Below are 16,483 nucleotides of genomic sequence, written 5' to 3'. Positions count from 1 at the left end.
GGCCGTTGGGGGGGGGCGTTGATGGGCGCCTCCGCCCCCGCGGCGCGCGGTGACCTGCCGGGCGGTCAGAAAGCGGCGGCGGCGCCTCGACCGGTCACGTGAACCCCTTCTCCTCCTCTCCTCCTCCTCGCACGCGCCGCGCGGGCTGCTCTGCCTCCGCCCCCGCGCACGTGACGTGACTGACAGACGCCATCGCGCGGAGCCCCCCGTGTGTCAAGCTCCCCGCCCCGCCGGGCGCGCGCGCACCCTCACCTGAGCAACCGCAGCTCGCGACCATCCACCAGCCTCGCTTCGCCTCTGCCCCCCCGCCCGCCCCCTGGCGACACGTCAGCACCGCGCCGCGGGGGAAGCCCCGCCCTTCCTTTCGCCCTCGCACAGTGATCGAGGCTCCAACCTCCTGCCAGCGCGCGCGCTCGGCGGCGGTAAAAAGGGGCGGGGCGTGGGAGGGCCCCGCCCAGGGGCGGGATGAAGGAGCCCGGGGGCACCTCCGTGAGGGGCCGCGTGAGGGACCCCCGGGAGGCACCGCCCGTGAGGGGCCTTCTGACGGGCTCCCCTCTGAGGGACCCCTCCCCATGAGGGACTGGCGTCTGAGGAACCCCCACTGGGGCCCTCCAAGAGAGACCGTCTGAGAGACCCACGGGGGGACCGTGTGAGGGAGCCCCGTCTGAGGGACACCTCGTCGGACCCTCTGACAGGGACGGTGTCAGATACGCCCTGAGGGAACCCGCGAGGGAGAACGATGTGAGGGATCCCTTGAGGGATTCCCCGAGAAAACCCCTCGGGGACCTCTGAGGGATGCCCTACCCCCCGAGTACCCCCGTGAAGGACCGTGTGAGAAACCCTCCTGAGTGACCCTGTGAAGGAGCCCGCAAGGGTAACCCGTGAGGGACCCCTGTGCATTGGGAACGGGCGTTCTGGAACCAATTCTGCACTTGAGTTAATGTAAATTAATGTAAGCATCTCGCTGTCTTGCCAGGCTGGGCACAGCTAGGCACGCTGTGGACATGGAGAAATCCAGGACAAAGGATAGCTGCACCACGGGAGGAGAAGGTCAAGAAGCGTATGGTGCGGACTAATGAAGAACGTTGAGGGGGTAAACTGAACTATGATGGATGGCAAAAATGGATAGTCAATAAAGTTTGACTCCCTCAGGAGAAAATAAAAGTAAAAAGCTTTTTCCCTTTAAGCTTTTTCCTGCTGTGTATTTTTTCCACTGTTTACGGCACCTTTGGTTGCCCAAAACGCAGCGGTCATACCCTTAAAGCATCCCTTCTTTGCAAGGCCTGGCAAGACCTTTGCAAGGCTTTAACAGCCAGCCTCATTCATCCTCTGTGGGAGTTGGTCCCTGCTTGGTGCTGAGCAGGCAGGGCTGGTGAAGGTGATGTTCAGCCTCTGGTGCCTCCAGTGAAGATGTCCCATGGTCCTTGACCTTTGCTGTGGTCTGATTTCCTTTACTGCTGTTTGCTCATCCTCTATCCCTTGACCCTGTACTCGCCATGTAAGAAGAGAAGGCATGAAATCTGATATTACCCTAAACAATATCTGAAAATTAATCACTGTATTTCATGCTGCTTCTTTCTCTGCTTAGAGTAGATTTAACCAGACTGCATTCTTGATACTTATTGCATAGATGGGCAGAAGCTAAACAGATCCTACTGCTGAGAAGCTGCAAGACCTCCCTATTTCCATCTTTTCTCAGTAAGATAGAGGGTTCTTTGAGCTAAATTGAAATTCAGACCAAACAGAACACAGGTACTGTTGATTTTCTTCATGCAGTTGTTGATATTTCGTTTTATTACTATTGGGGGGAGACAATTACAGCTTTAATTACAGCTGTAAACAAAGTTTCACAAGCTTTGTGACAAACATGTCTGCAGATCCATAATCTGTGTGGATTTAATCAGTATTATTAGCATTCTTTTATCATGACTTGGCAATCCTTTGATAATCAAGATGGATATTTGATGTGCAGCGTAAAACAACAAAGGCTGAGAGCTCTTGGGATGCTGTAGTCAGATGGCGTGGTGCCAGCTGGAACATGTCTCCAAAAATCACACAGAATCCAGCCCAAGAGCATTTGGAATAGGAAAAAAATTAAACGGGGATGTCAGAATCAAAGCATTGTAGATTCTCTCTGCTGTACATGGAGTAAATATAAATGAGAAAATGGCATACTGCACTACCAAAGCTTCCAGAAGAGAGCCAAAGGAATAAACTGATGGAAGCTCAAGACCTTCACTCCAAGTATTCATCAGGAGGAATTTCTTCACTGAAAGGGTGGTGAGGCATTGGAAGGGGCTCTCCAGGGAGGTGGAAGAGTCACCGTCCCTGAAGTGTTCAAGGAATGACTGGATGTGGCACTCGGTGCCTCTGTTCTACTTAACAAGGTAGTGGTTGATCACAGGTTTGATTCGATATTGGAGGGTTTTCCAAACTACATAAATCTGTGATTCAGCACATTGAGCTTGGAGAGGAGACCCTGCACCAAACACAGCAAAGGTTTGACCAGTTCTAGCAGGCAAATTCTACCTACTGCCTGCGTCAGGATTCTAATCTGCTGTTACAAGGATTTGCAACCTCTTCAGTTTTCCAGCCGCTAACGAACAGCCCGGTGCAGGTGCAAATCCCAACAGGCTGTCTAAGCTTAGTGCAGGATTGCTTTTCTGAGTCCCCTACTACAGATTTCTGAAATGGGCTGCAAGCCATGTACCACAGGCTGGAAACCATCGTTGTGGTGCTTTGGCGTATTCTCCTTGCCAGTCACATTCTTGAGTGGGGGAAACTGCTCGTGTTAAGAATATCTCCTTGTTCCTGGTTCAGGAGTCTGCTCTACTTCTGTTACAGTCGGAAAGGAAAACTGTCTCTTCTTCAAAGGCTCGGGCTTCAGTCTGTCTTCCCTTTTGCTAATGCTCTTGTCTACTTTCCACACTACCAACCCTTCCCCCTCAGGCTCGTTGGACAATCAGTCTGACTGAGCTGAAGTGCAGAGCAATCTTTTGCTGCTTATTCTGAAGTTTTTATTTGCTTTGTGCCTTTTTTTTCCCAACAGTAGCAACTCTTGATCTAATAAAATATTGCTCTTCCCTACAAACTGTTCTCTCTTAACCCTGATGACACCTGCATCAACAGCACTGCCTTTCTCCAAAACATATTCCAGCCAGTTGTGCCACAGGCTCTGTAAGGGAGAGGCCCTGCATGAAGAAACCAAGCTTTACTTTCAGATTTGAGTTTGCAGGGAATCTGTGTAGAAGGCCAGAAGATAAGGGGCCTAATGTGTCTGTCTCAAATACTGATAGCCTGCGCTGGCTGTGGAGCCAACCAAGGATTGTTGGTAATAACAGCCAAGGATAGTTGGTAATAACACACTGTGAGAACAAACAGGATGAGGCCAGAGAGGTAGGTCAGCGCTTTTCTGGGACGAACGTCCTTGTTCTGGTTCCTGGGGATAAGCCCAACACAGAACAGCACAAGGGCAGGACTGAGGTCGAGAGGGGGGATTGGGCTGTAGGGGGATATCGAGAACTCCAAAGATCCCTGAAGCCTCTGACCCGTTTCCAGAAAGGTCTGGAAGAATAGACTGTGCATGAGAACGAATTTTCATAGAAAGTGAGAAACTTAACTCCGGGGCAGGGAAAACTTATCTATAAAATGGTCCCCCCATGAAGCCCATGTGCATGTTCACCCCAGGACCTGGACACCCCATCAGCGGGATCAGCACTGGAGCCAGGACTGGTGATCCCTCTTTCTCCCTGTTTCTTTCTTTCTTCCTTTCTCTCTTCCCCTCTTTAAGTCATCTCTGTCTCTTTCTCTCTTCCCTTTCATCCTTCCCCTTTATCCAAAACCCACTGCCATATGCTCATAGGAGGTCAGGCACTAACATAACAATTTCCATGCCAAGTGTGTAATTTACTAATAGAACTTCATAAGATTTTGTGGGCTTTTGTCATTCCTTTTGACCACAAGCATCTACAAATCTTGGGCACTCCCTTCCCCTGGAGGGTGGGATGCCACAATCTGGAATTCCGTCTAGTTACAGTAGAACAGTTGAAAATCTTGGATGCATTGTTGGGTTCTCTCAAGAGAACTGTCACAAGGATTTGATAACAAGAGATGTTAGCCTTGGGCATAGCAGGGATTGCTGCTGCATTTAGATGTGGGGTGAAACTCCTGAAGACGCTGCCTGGAAATGGGATCCAGTGTGTTGGACTGTGTTGATGGGCCGGCACAAGGAGGGCTTCAGCAACAATTCTGCTTGGAAGGGTTGCCATTTCCGCTGAGGAAGCAAGTCCTTCTGCCAGAGATGCCGTTCACGGTGTCAAAGGCAGGAAGGATAATGATATCATTGTGTCTGGCCTTCATAAAGCCCAGGCCATTAAAATTCCTGACATCCATGGAGTGCGTTAGTCCGTCATGTCTCAGCATCATCCTGGGAATGTGTTGAGCTGCTTGATCATTCTTTAGAGTCATTGTGTGCCTGGAGACAGACCCTCTGCTGTAGGTGGTGCCTGCAGTCCTTGGTCCAGGTTTTCTCACCTTGTAATTTGGCTATATAAGAAAGGTGATGCATTTTCATGTGACTAGAATCTGAAATTGCTCTGCACAACCACCTTAACCCCACTGCTATTTTTCATTCCTCCAACCTCTTTCAGAAAACATTTTATCTGCAGTGACTTTGTACTTATTTCCAGATTCTGAGACAATTCAACATGTCTGAACCTGATCTGATCCAGCAGAGCCTTGCTTAAACACCACTTTGGAAAGGGACGGTGGCAGTGGTTAATCTGTGTAGTGTGTGCTCTGTTAATGGTGAGTGCTGAGTTTGTGCTGTCATACTCCTTGATTTCATTCTGTGACATGCCCACTGTTACCTCTACCAGCCAAACAATTTCTAAGAATTAAATAGGCTTTTGTTAAACAGACTTATTTTCCACACAGCCCTGTTGCTTGGCATTAAATGTATCTAGCCTTGAATTATCTGTTTAGTCCCTTATCACTTTTCTGGGTTTTTTGCCTATGAATCAAAGAAAGTAGTCCACAGGCCACTTAGTGCCCTGCTCTAACAGTGTCGTGCTTCCAGCCTCTTAAAATTTCCAAAGATTAAAATCATGTCCATGAAGCCAGAAGTTTCCCCACCCAGCTCTTAAAGAACTTGGGTGGGCAGAGTTAGAGTAGATGATGACTGAAGGTCTTTTAAACATCCTTGCACAGTGTTGCATAGGGAATCTTGCAGCACTTTATCAAGCTAGATTTTAGTGGGCCTGGTGAAATCTCAACCTTCCTTTAATTAGGTAATATAAATGTTCCTGTAATGAATGTAATAAACTTAGAGTACTGTAAAGTTGAAGTTGGATTTGTACCATTTTCTGTTTTCCCCCAAACATCGTCTTAGGATAAATTACAAGCATTTTTATCCTGTGATATATTTTACAAAAATGTTTTGAATAGCGTGTCAAAGGATATTTGCCAGCTCTGGTTAAATGTCAGTCATCTGTTTTCAATTTTAAAAGGGCTTTTTGTAGATGCGGCAACTGGCAGTGGCAGGAAAAAACTGAGCTTGGGAGACCCCAGAGAACTGCAGGCTGGTCAGCCTCCCCTCAGCCCTGCAAAGGTGATAGTGCAAATAGTACTGAAAGCCTCAAACATGCTGAGGATGAGAAGGTGACTGGCAGTAGTCACCCTGGATTTACACTGGGGAAGTCGTGTCTTTCTGACCCAGTCACCTGAAATGATAAAATGACTGCCTTGATAGATGAGGGGAGAGGAGGGGCAGAGCTGCTGGGTTCAAGGGGTTGAGGTCTCTGGCACAAAGTCCAGTGGGAGGCCAGTTGCTGGCGGTGTGACCTGGGTCCTGGGGCCAATACTGTTGAGTATCTTCATTACAACAGTGGGACAGAGTGCAGCAAGTTCACAGAGAGAGCACAAAACCAGGAGTGGCTGATGGACCAGACAGTGTGGTGCCATTCAGAGGGACCTCAACAGGCTGAGGCCAACAGAAATCTTATGAAGTTCAACAAAGGGAAGTTATGCACCTGGGAAGGAATAATTCCATATGCCAGTTTGGGGCCAACCATCTGTAAAGGAGCTTGGCAGAGAGGGACATGGAAGTACTGGTGGACAGTGGAACATGAGCCAGTCGTGTGCCCTTGAATCAAAGGCAGACATCCTGCATTAGGGGGAGAGCTGTCAGCAGAATGAGAGGCAATCCTTCCCCTCCTCCCACTTGTTCAGCACTGACGGGACATGTCTGGTGTGCTGTGTCCTCTTCTGGGCTCCACAATGCAAGAAAGACATGGGCATACTGGAGGGAGTCTAGTGAAGGGTCACAGAGATGACTAAGGGGCTGAAGTACTCAACATACAGGTACAGGCTGAGAGAGCTGGGATTGTTTAGCTTGGAGAAGAGAAGGTTCAGTTCCTTACCTTATGGGAGTAACTAAAGCAGATGAAGCCAGACTTCTCAGTGGTGCCCAGTGATAAGCCACAAACTGAAAAACAGCAAATTCCTGTTATACATAGAACTTTTTTACCGTGAGTGTGGTCAAATATGGGCACAGGTTACCCAGAGAGGTTTGGACTATCTGATCTCTGAAGGTCTCTTTCAGCTTCATCTATTCTGCCATTCAGAGAGTGCAGGCACCCAGCATTCAGGGATATGTCTTGATTCCTCTGACCATTTCTTATTCCAAGAATGTGTTAGTAAGTTGAGAAAGAACGGTGACATGGAAATCCATGACAGACAAGACAGATTTCTCCATGTAGTCACTTCCTATTGCTCAATGCAGAACATTCAAGCTCCAGATGTTTCCCTTCCCCCTAAGCAACAAGTTGAGCAGCCCAGAGCACAGGACTAAATGCTTTCCCCAAAATCAAATGCACTCAAAGTGCATCAGCAGCAGCCTACAAGAGAACTGGGACAGAGAGGTTTTTTTGGAGTCAAAGCCTATTTATACCAGTAAAAAGTGAAGTTGGCTTTCTGAGATTAACAGAAAAAAGATGCTCCTAAAAATACACATGGCAAATCATCATGACTCCTAGAATTCATCTCCTGGAGGGAAAAAAAAATTCTATATGAAGTGGTTTTACTAGAGGGCAAGATCAGAAGTTGTTACAGCTTAACAGCGCTCTGCTGTCATCCTTGCTGGCCTGGTAGCAGCGTGGTGTCCAGTAGCCCTCAGCAGCAGGCTGCCACCACAGCACAGGGGGAAATGTATGGTGCTTTCCCTGGTGTTTTCCTTAGTGCTGACCAACTATTCCTCATTTGTCATCCTTTTGGCTCCAAGACCTTTCTCAGGCCTCAGATACCTGGAGAAATTGGTCAGCGTTTCTCCCTAAGTGAGTACTTGTCTAGTATACAGCAGCTATACAGGAAGGAGTTTTACAGCAACAGTGCCTATCTGCCTGTTTCCCAAAGGCAGCCTTAAATTTGGCCACATTTTTTCCAGTTGTCTAAAATCTGTGAAATTTCTATTGTAGCTGAATCTGTGTTCTTCATGTTCAATATGCACCAGGCACTGCACCGGGTCTGTAGAGAGAAGAAACCCTGGAACCGGGAAACTTTTAACAACATGAAGAAAAACAATTCACAGGCATTGATTACAGGGGCTACTAATCTTTCTGCTGGTGCTTCAGCATCCCTGGAGCATGGCCCTCGCTCTGTTTATGTCTTTGGCATGAACTGTTTGAGCAAATGTCCAGCTGACCTTCTGACCTCAGCTCTGCACTTGAGACCTGTGGCTTCTCTCTCACCTCTCCCAGCTCACACTACACCTTAACAAAGAGGGAGCAGTAAGACCCTCCATGCAGGGCAGTACTTTGGAGCAGCTGACCCGAAGCTCCCAAATGCCATGTTGGCCACATGGTCCCTTGAGCCTTGCAGGGGGCTGAAGCCCTCCTCACATTTGTTCTTCCAGGTGAGGAGGCTTAAGGGAGACTGAGGAAGCTGGGGCACAACCACAGAGATTCTCGTTTTCTGATACACTGTGAACTTTGTCACTTTCAGTCTCTGAAAGAATAGGCCACCCTTGCCCAAAAAACAGTTCAAGCAAGCACTGTGTCCCTGGTATCTCTTCAATTATTAATTCATTTACTGGACCACGGAAGCACCTTGCACTGGGAAAGACTACCCTGATCCTCTGTTCAGAAACAGACAGGTTGAGTACAGCTATGGTTAGGAAGAACTCAACAGAACGGTGTGAAACTATTCCCTGGTTTGTCTTCCTCATTCTGCAACAGCGGTGCCACCAGCTGGCAAGAGCTGAGGCCCCAGGTCACAGAGGTCAAAACCAAAATACACCCAAGAAGGGAAGTGATGACAGGCAAGCAAACCTGCAGCAGCTGGGATGGGAGGGGGAGGCAGGCAGCAGACTGAGTGTTGAAAGGAATAATGTCCACTGCCACATGTTGGTGGTGAACAGTGAAAGCGCAGTTGGTTACAGCATCGTCCTGCTGCAGGCTCCAGGCCAGGGAGTGCAATGGATCTCATCCTGGTTCCACAGGCAGGAAGGATGATGGCCACACACGCACATGCCAAGCATGGCCAGTGAGAAAGCACTGAGGGAACCTGGACTGTGTGGTATAAGGAGTGAAGACCATGGCCATGAAATAGCTAAAAATCCCTTCAAAAAAGCAGAGGTGAGCTGCCTCACAGAACAGAGCAAACTGCTTCCTCTGCACTGTGAATGGGAAAGCAAGGGGACCTGCAAGGCAGGTGAAGCCACAACATAGATGAATGCTAAAATTAGTTGCTGGGGGAGGATTTGGACTCTTTATTGCTGAGATTTAAGCTGGACAGATGTAAGAGGAACTCACTGGGTCATTTTTGGTCCTGACAGGCCCCTCACCATCTGAATGCTGTACTCGATGGAACATCCGAGGCAAGTGGGGAGTTCATACCCTTGGTTGCCCGGGCCCTCTCTAAGCCATCACCCTCTGCATGTCTCCAGGGCCAGGGGATTTGGTTTTTCTTTGCATCTCTCAGCTCTCAAATAGTTTTGTTATGAGGCTCAGTAGAACGACAGCATAGTGTTCTTATGTCTCCTCTTCCATCTACAAGTGTCAGTAATGCCTACTACTGGGAGCAGAGATGGTGTAATTGGAAACATGATCTCCCACAGCTTGCTTACAAAGCTGCAATTTGTCCACGACCATGGAAACCAGCCACTCAGGATGAGGCCAAGGGTGAAGACGGGGGATGCAAAAGCTGATTTTAGGCACAGGATTTTAACCTCCAGTGTAAAATTCGGATTGCTTAAGGACATTCCTCCTCTCAAAACATAATTTTCTCACTTATAACAGTGAAACGGGACGGCTGTACAAAGGCCTCACTCTCCTTTACTGTTGAAATATGTGGAAATGCTTCAGATGCAGTTTTGGGATGCAAGGTCTTCCTGGAACACTTACCTGACTGTCCAGCTACAGGTATCTGTGCTGTCCAATGCTCCTAAGGGGTATTTCCTTCTCAGGAAAATAAAGTGGTTGAAAGGAAACTCTTGCCTCAGAACAAATGAGGTACCAGATGAAGAGAACACGAAGGAGACGCTTTTAAGTGTAAAAGTCCCAACTTTGCTACTAGATAGATTTTCTATGGAAGTAAGGAGAGTTACTGCAGCCATACAGAGAACAAGGACTGATGTTTAAGCCATGAAAAAAACAAGAATAACCTGAGAATCTGTACTCAGGATATCAATCCACTCACTGCTGAAGGAAAAACAACAGTTCACTGTGTTTCCTTTGAATCAGTCATGTCCACAGAGAGGCTGGACTGTTACAGTAAGAAATCCAAGCCCACTTGCTCTCAAACTGCCCTGGATTTACTTGCCATGGGATGATTACCAAATAAAGGAAACCATCAGCCAAGCCAAGACACTATACAAATACATTTTATTTAGAGATACCCATAGTAAGATGCACAAATACTTTCTGTTCACCGATTTTCAGATCACGCAACTTCAAGAAGTGGAAAAAAAACAAACTGCAGTGAATTACAATTATCTATATAACAGGGCAGTAGTAAAAGATCCATTTGTCAGACTACAGCATGGTTAACGATACTCAGATGAGAATGTACAGACCTAGGTATTTAAAAAGTGCATGGGGCATTGCCACATACACTAACATGCTTTTTCAAAGAGCAACATCTTTCTGGCATGTGAACACAGTAACCCAGTTATGCAAGAGGGAAAATTAGGCTCATAATTTGATCTGGAAACTTATCTATTAACAGTTTTCCTCCAAACAGCAAATTAAGAATTATTTGTGACTGACACATGGAAAAAAAAATCACTGTTATATTGTCCATGTAGTCAAGCAACACACAGATGACCTAAAATTATCAGTTCCAGTCTACACCTTCACAGCTTTTCCACAATCCTCTTCAGAAGAGTCCGAAATACTTAACTGCATGTAACAACCTGGCAGAAGAGCTGTAATCTGAGATCCAAGCTCTTACACCCAGGACAAGTTCTTCCACAAGAGAAATCTCAGTCTTCAAATTTAACAGAAAGTCCACGTTCCACCTGCAAGCACATCAACTGGATCAGGTATTGCTTGGTTTACTTTTAAATTCCCATCTAAATGGAGGGAAAGGCAGGAAGCGGTGCTGGTCTGAGAGAATAGCTGCACTGCTTTGAAGTTGTATTAAAACACATGGAACCTGGACTCTTCTCTCCAGTGTCTCTCTCAAACCAAGGAAGTTTATCAGGTTACACTGCTCAACACAACACCTATTTTGCTTTCAAATAGGGATAGTGCTGAATAGTGCTTGGGAAAGGCCAGCAAGGACTGTTGTATGGAGGATTACACATAAGAGCAAGAAACACATTAAATCAGTCTTCAGTTAAATTTCTATCACTGCAAACAGAGAATGACAGAGACTGACTTTGCATTGTACTTAAGAGGCACATTTTGCATTGATGAAAAAAACAACCCAGTTTACATTGCAGCTTTCTCTGGATTAAAACACCACCTAATCTCCTGTTAAAGGAATTTTTGCAAAAGAAACAAAACCCAAATCAATTGCAGTTCTTATACTTAAAATTCTTAAACTGCTCCCTCACCTATTCTACCCAGAGATACCTTTCTACTTATGTGTATGCAGCTGCTTTTCCTTTTAAAACTTGTCTGAGAGACCCTTGTTTCTGTGCATTTTGGGAGTAGAAAAATAATTCTGATGCCTCACAGGTTGGCCCCTGTACTACGTTCAGGAGTTGAGGAAGTCAGAATGGTTTTGTACATTTGCAGTGAACTCAAGAATAAAAACAAGAAAAATAAAAGCCACCAAATTGCAATAACCAGCAGTACAGGAATCAACTCCTTCATGGACCACGAATGACCTTGAAGCAAACCCTTTCAGACTGAAAGGGGAATGGAAGTCCAAGAAGCTATCTAGGGCTGAGTAAAACAAATAGGGAGATTGTGAGCAAGGTCCCAGTTCAGTGAGCCTAAGCAAGTGTAGAAGTTTCAGACTGTAGCAGGGCTCTAACAGGTGCCCCCAGGCTTTGCAGAACTGGTACCTGAACTAGTGAACCATGAGAGGACAGGGAACTTGCTCAAGTCCCAAGCAGCAGGGTGTGGCAAGATGTGAGTGAGTCTGGGATGACAGGCCAAGACTGGAGACAGCATTTTGAACAACACTGACAGAGCCCACCAGAAGTTACTTATCCAGTCTTTTTCATAATAGCCCCACTATTACACTGTGAAAGATGCCCAGAGCAACCAGCTGAAGCTGTAAATCCCAGCCGGCCTGTTACAACCCTGCACTGTCGACAACCAGCCAGATGGAGGATGACGCAGACAAGGCCCTTCCACTCCATCATCCCAGCACAAAGCATATGGAGGTGGCTGGTGGCAGCTGTAAAGCACATTAGTCACAGTCAGTCATGAAAACAAAGAGACAAGTGCACTGGTAAACTTGAGTGTTGAGGGGAAGACTGAGTGACCACTGGGAGAACAGGTTCTTCCCCATGCCATCTTCACTCCTCACATCAAGAGGGATGAACATGAGTTTCAAAGCTCTGGGAGCAACTAATCTGCAGTGATCTAAGGCACGGAGCAAACCCTCAAGGCCTACCCTTCAAACAGTCCATTGCCAGCTCATCTCTTGAGTGCAGCCAGCCTTTGTCATTACTGCTGGCCAAAGTTCATTAGAATAACTTTGAGCACAGGGTTATTGTTTAGCTGATATCCCTACTCTTTTTTAATCCACCAACTATGCAAAAGACAAAAAGCCAAAAATCTGTGGAGAAAGCCTTTAAATGGGATCAAGTCAGCAATTCACCCTCCTGGCTTTACCCTCACTGAAACCTTTAGTTCTCTGAGTAGCAGCCAAAGGTGCCAGTTCTCTGGCTAAACCACCACAGATCAGTCTGATAAACTCACTTGGGGGCCAATGCAGGGCACCTCCACTTCCTGATCCACCAAACTATATGGATGCAAGAGAATTTCAGCTTCTGCAGCCTGTGCAGCAGTGGAGTCTCCACTTGCAAGGCAGGCAGCCAGCTGCAAAAGTTTATGGTAAAAGCACACAGTGATCCTTCCACGTTGGGTTATAGGTTTTCTTTTTATTATGGACTTGATAATTTTCAGAGTAGGCAGACAGCTTTGAACAGATTGTTACAGGTGAACCAGGAAAAAATGGGAGAAGAGGAAGATGCTTAAAATAGAAAACAAAGTTAAATCCATTTGTTCTACTCTGAAAAGTTACTGTCATAAAAACAATTTAAAGGAACTCTGAAGTTAGCAAGAGGTAAAAAGAGAACTCCAGAGTAAGTCTGCTCTGGGTTACAGAGAGAACAGATGCAGTCAGCACAGGAAATACACATACCTTGGAGCTCCATGACCCTGTATTAATGTCAATGCATCAATGACTAATCGTGCTGATTCTAAATAGAAAGGTATCCTCACATATCAAGGTGCAGTACTGTAATTCAGTTAATTATGGATAGGCATGCCCATGGAAGGCCACAGTGAGGATGTATTCCTGTTTCCATGCTTTTATGAGACATCATCTGCATAAGACATGGAAACTCAGCCTGAATTCCAGATGTTGGTTTGAGGCTTTTAACAAAGATACTCTTAGAAAAGTAAGCCAAAAGTGTAATGTCTTTCTAACAAAAAAAAAAAATATATCACTTTGCAGAGAGAAGAAACAATTTGCAAAGTAACAGAACACTAGGCCCGATGTGCAGACAGGTTGGTTGCACATGCTATCTGCAATTTCCCACTGTTCCATTTGCAAGCCACGTCATAACTTCTAAGTTTCATCTTAGAGTTAAAAATGTGCACTGTAATATTTGAAGAGAGCTGTTACTACTGCACTTGACAGCTTCTGTGATAGTTTAGGATCCAGTGCCATTTCTGACACAGCTCAATACAGAAACAAGCTGAGAAAGGCTCTGTTAGATGGGTTGACTTGCAGGAGTTGTTAACAAACATCAGACCCTGGTTTCAGAACAAAAGCCAGCAAGTATCAGCAAGTCTTGATTTTTTTTTTCCCCCCTCAAGGCTTTGGATTTTATTAAATATATTTGGGAAAAAAAACCCCAAACATTAAAAACAGTTCACTTTACAAAATCCAACCCTCAGGCAACAAGTTAAAACACCTTGTGTATTTTGTGCATCATATGCACCACAGGCAGTGAGGAAGATCCAGCACCAGTGTACACATGAACACACAAGCAAGCACTGACAGATGTCACTGGTAAGACTGATATGAGACCAACCAGTGCATTGATTTGTGTCTACACATCCTAAGACAAATGGAACAAGTCACAAGTAACAGTACAAACTTGTTGCAATTTCAACACACACATCTTAGAAAAAGACAATGCATGTACCCAGCCCTAGGACAGGGAAAAGTTTGTGAGATAACTTCACAAAGATCAAGGTACCAGAAGAGGAAGGCACATTAACCTCTGGTTGGTCCGTTTAGGTACTATTTGGATGAGTTATAGTGATTTATATACCCTGAGACTGTGGGAGGCCTTGGAAATGAAGAGAGACCAGGTAGATGGGCAAATAAAAAGTACAAGTTTAATGAGATAAGAATTCAGCACCTGAATTTTCCCTTTTAGTAAGGGAATCTAGAAAAACAGTTCCTAAGAAATCAATGTATTGACCCCTAGATTTTTGTTCTGAAGGCAAAAGAACCAACATCTAGGACTAGAGACATTGCACTGTGTTGCAAGGGTTTGTATACACCCTCTCAGTTTCAGTCCAACGACCGCAATTTGTATACAATCAAGTGTTGGTGGGTTTTTTTGGGAACACAAACATGCAGGCAGCCCACATTTTCCCAACTCTGCCAACTCTGGCACCCTGTTTCAAATCTGTGTGCACTTTCTTAGAGTATACCGCTCCCAGCAGGATACCAGTGGGAAAGGCTGTTATGAAATGGGAAGATTCCTTTCTGCAAGAGCATTCTTTTAATTAGCCAAGTACCATATGGTTTTCCTAAAGAAACACAGCAATCACAAGCAAAAAGATACATCCTAATTTTATCACTGAAACAAGAATGACAGGGATATATATTTGATCTCTCTGAAGATGTTTCTGATTCACCCCTTTCAGGCATCCCCTCTTTTTTAAATTCCTGTGGAGTCCCAGGAGCCATATCAAAGTTTGCCTTTCACTGCTTCTCTGGTGCCCCTTGCCCATCCTCACCACACAAAGTGCTCACCTGGAGGGGCAAAGGAGAGCATGTGCAAGCAGAGATTCCTTCACACAAGATGAGGCTGTATTCTCCTTTCCACTCTACCTTGTTCCAGGTGCCTGTGCTTCAGAGACTTTCAAATAAGTTACTGAGGACACTGCAACAGTCAGAAAGGCATTTTAAGCTGAGGTCACACCACAGGCTCAGACTGTGGGATGGCCAGTGGGGCACACAGGGATTTTCACTTGGCTTTAAGGTAGAAAGTGCGTGCCTGGCACGGACAGGAGTCTCGGGCTCAGCACAGGCTGGTCAGAGGATCAGCTCCACCTGCATCCCACACAGCTCTGCAAGTGTTCCTTAAGAACAAGCTGTACCCCAGTCCAGTATTTCAGTCATAGCAGCAATTGGAAAAGAATTAAGAACATATCAGACACCTTGGAAAATTGGGTTTATGGAAAATAAGGGTATCAGACCACCACAAGCAGACCTCAGAGCTCCCACCTGGCTACTTTTCCAAGATGCAACTGACAGCCCACCTGTTCCTGGTTTCTTGCAAACAAAGCAAACAAGTGACCTCTGTGAAGGGGTCACCTTCAAGCCTGCTTTGTTTCACACCTGCACCAGGTGAGGGATAACACTTCACAAGGTCTGTAAGTGCCTCTCAACCAAGGGGCAGAAATTAAGACACCAAAGCACCACTCAACATAGGGGGATCATAACTTTTAATCTGTTAACTCTGCAGCTGCAAGCTATATACAAAGCAAGTGCTCTGGTGAAGGAAGAGGATGAAATTCTGGAGGAGAATGAAACCCAACTATCTTAATCCTTGAGTTACAAAAAGCTGCCAAAGACCTGAAATGGAGGCAGCAAATATAAACCCTACAATGCAGTTCAGGAGCTCCCCTCATGAAGAGAGTCACAAGAGTCACCACAGTGTGATGCGGACTGACTACGTTCAGAAAGACCACTGGGCACTCTACCAATGACCTTAAAAATGGATCTATGAGAAAAGTTAACAACTGAGACTAGGAACAAACACCTACTAACTATTCTTTGGTAATTTACTCACCTTGAGCTAACACACCAGCAGCACTGTGATGAGGGAACCTAATAAACGAACTCACTTCTTTACTGCAATCCCAGAAAGTGCCAGAGGAGAGCACCAGCAGTTCTCCCTACCAGACTTGACTGTACAAGGGAGAAAGCTGGAGGAATTACAGGAATAAGGTGTTTGGTGAAGAGGGAGAGCACCACCCTCATTGCAGCTTCTGATTCCTCAGGAATGTCCCATCACATAACACCCAGCTATTACTGAGAAGTTGCTACCCAGTGCTCACAAGCCAGGTATTACCAAACCCATAATTTAGTCACTGGTTTGATTACCTGTTATTATGAATACTGAAAATACAATACCCAAAGATACCCAAATTAACATGGTAGTCTATTGAAAAAAGCTGAGCAGCAGCAGGTTTGAAGGCATGTTATGATTTAAGTTCTTTTCTTTCCTTCAAGTGAGATAAACCAGATTGTCTTCCCTCCAAGGAACAGACTGTTACTGTGTAATCCCGTCAGCCAAAGAAATACAAGGACAATTGCCCAGTTCCCGAGTCTGACCCAGCCTCCAACTTCTACCCAGTTTAAGCAAATTGAAGGTCTTGAGTACATTGCTTTTCTCTGCCTCAATTTCTAACACTGATTGGAACAAAATATGTGACCAACCACAAAATATTCTGAAACTCAACAACTGTATTGCTACAAGCATTTAAAACCACTGAAACAGGCTAGAAATTAAGTTTTCTCAGGCCCAATTTGCTTGTGTGCTTCCAGCACTACCTAC

General features: G+C 45.8%; 1 long non-coding RNA gene across 1 annotated transcript; it reads left to right on the top strand.

Annotated features, from left to right (window-relative positions):
• Positions 1-473: 473 nt before the first annotated feature.
• On the top strand, positions 474-1,186 carry LOC108640518. Its single transcript, XR_001921228.1, has 2 exons — positions 474-874; positions 977-1,186. It is a non-coding gene; the product is annotated as an uncharacterized LOC108640518 (long non-coding RNA).
• Positions 1,187-16,483: the final 15,297 nt, after the last annotated feature.

Source organism: Manacus vitellinus, unplaced genomic scaffold (genome assembly GCF_001715985.3).
Source record: "Manacus vitellinus isolate BGI_N305 unplaced genomic scaffold, ASM171598v3 scaffold_36_pilon, whole genome shotgun sequence".
NCBI lineage: Eukaryota > Metazoa > Chordata > Aves > Passeriformes > Pipridae > Manacus > Manacus vitellinus.
Note: the sequence above shows the minus strand (reverse complement) of the source record. Positions and strands in the feature narration are given on the sequence as shown.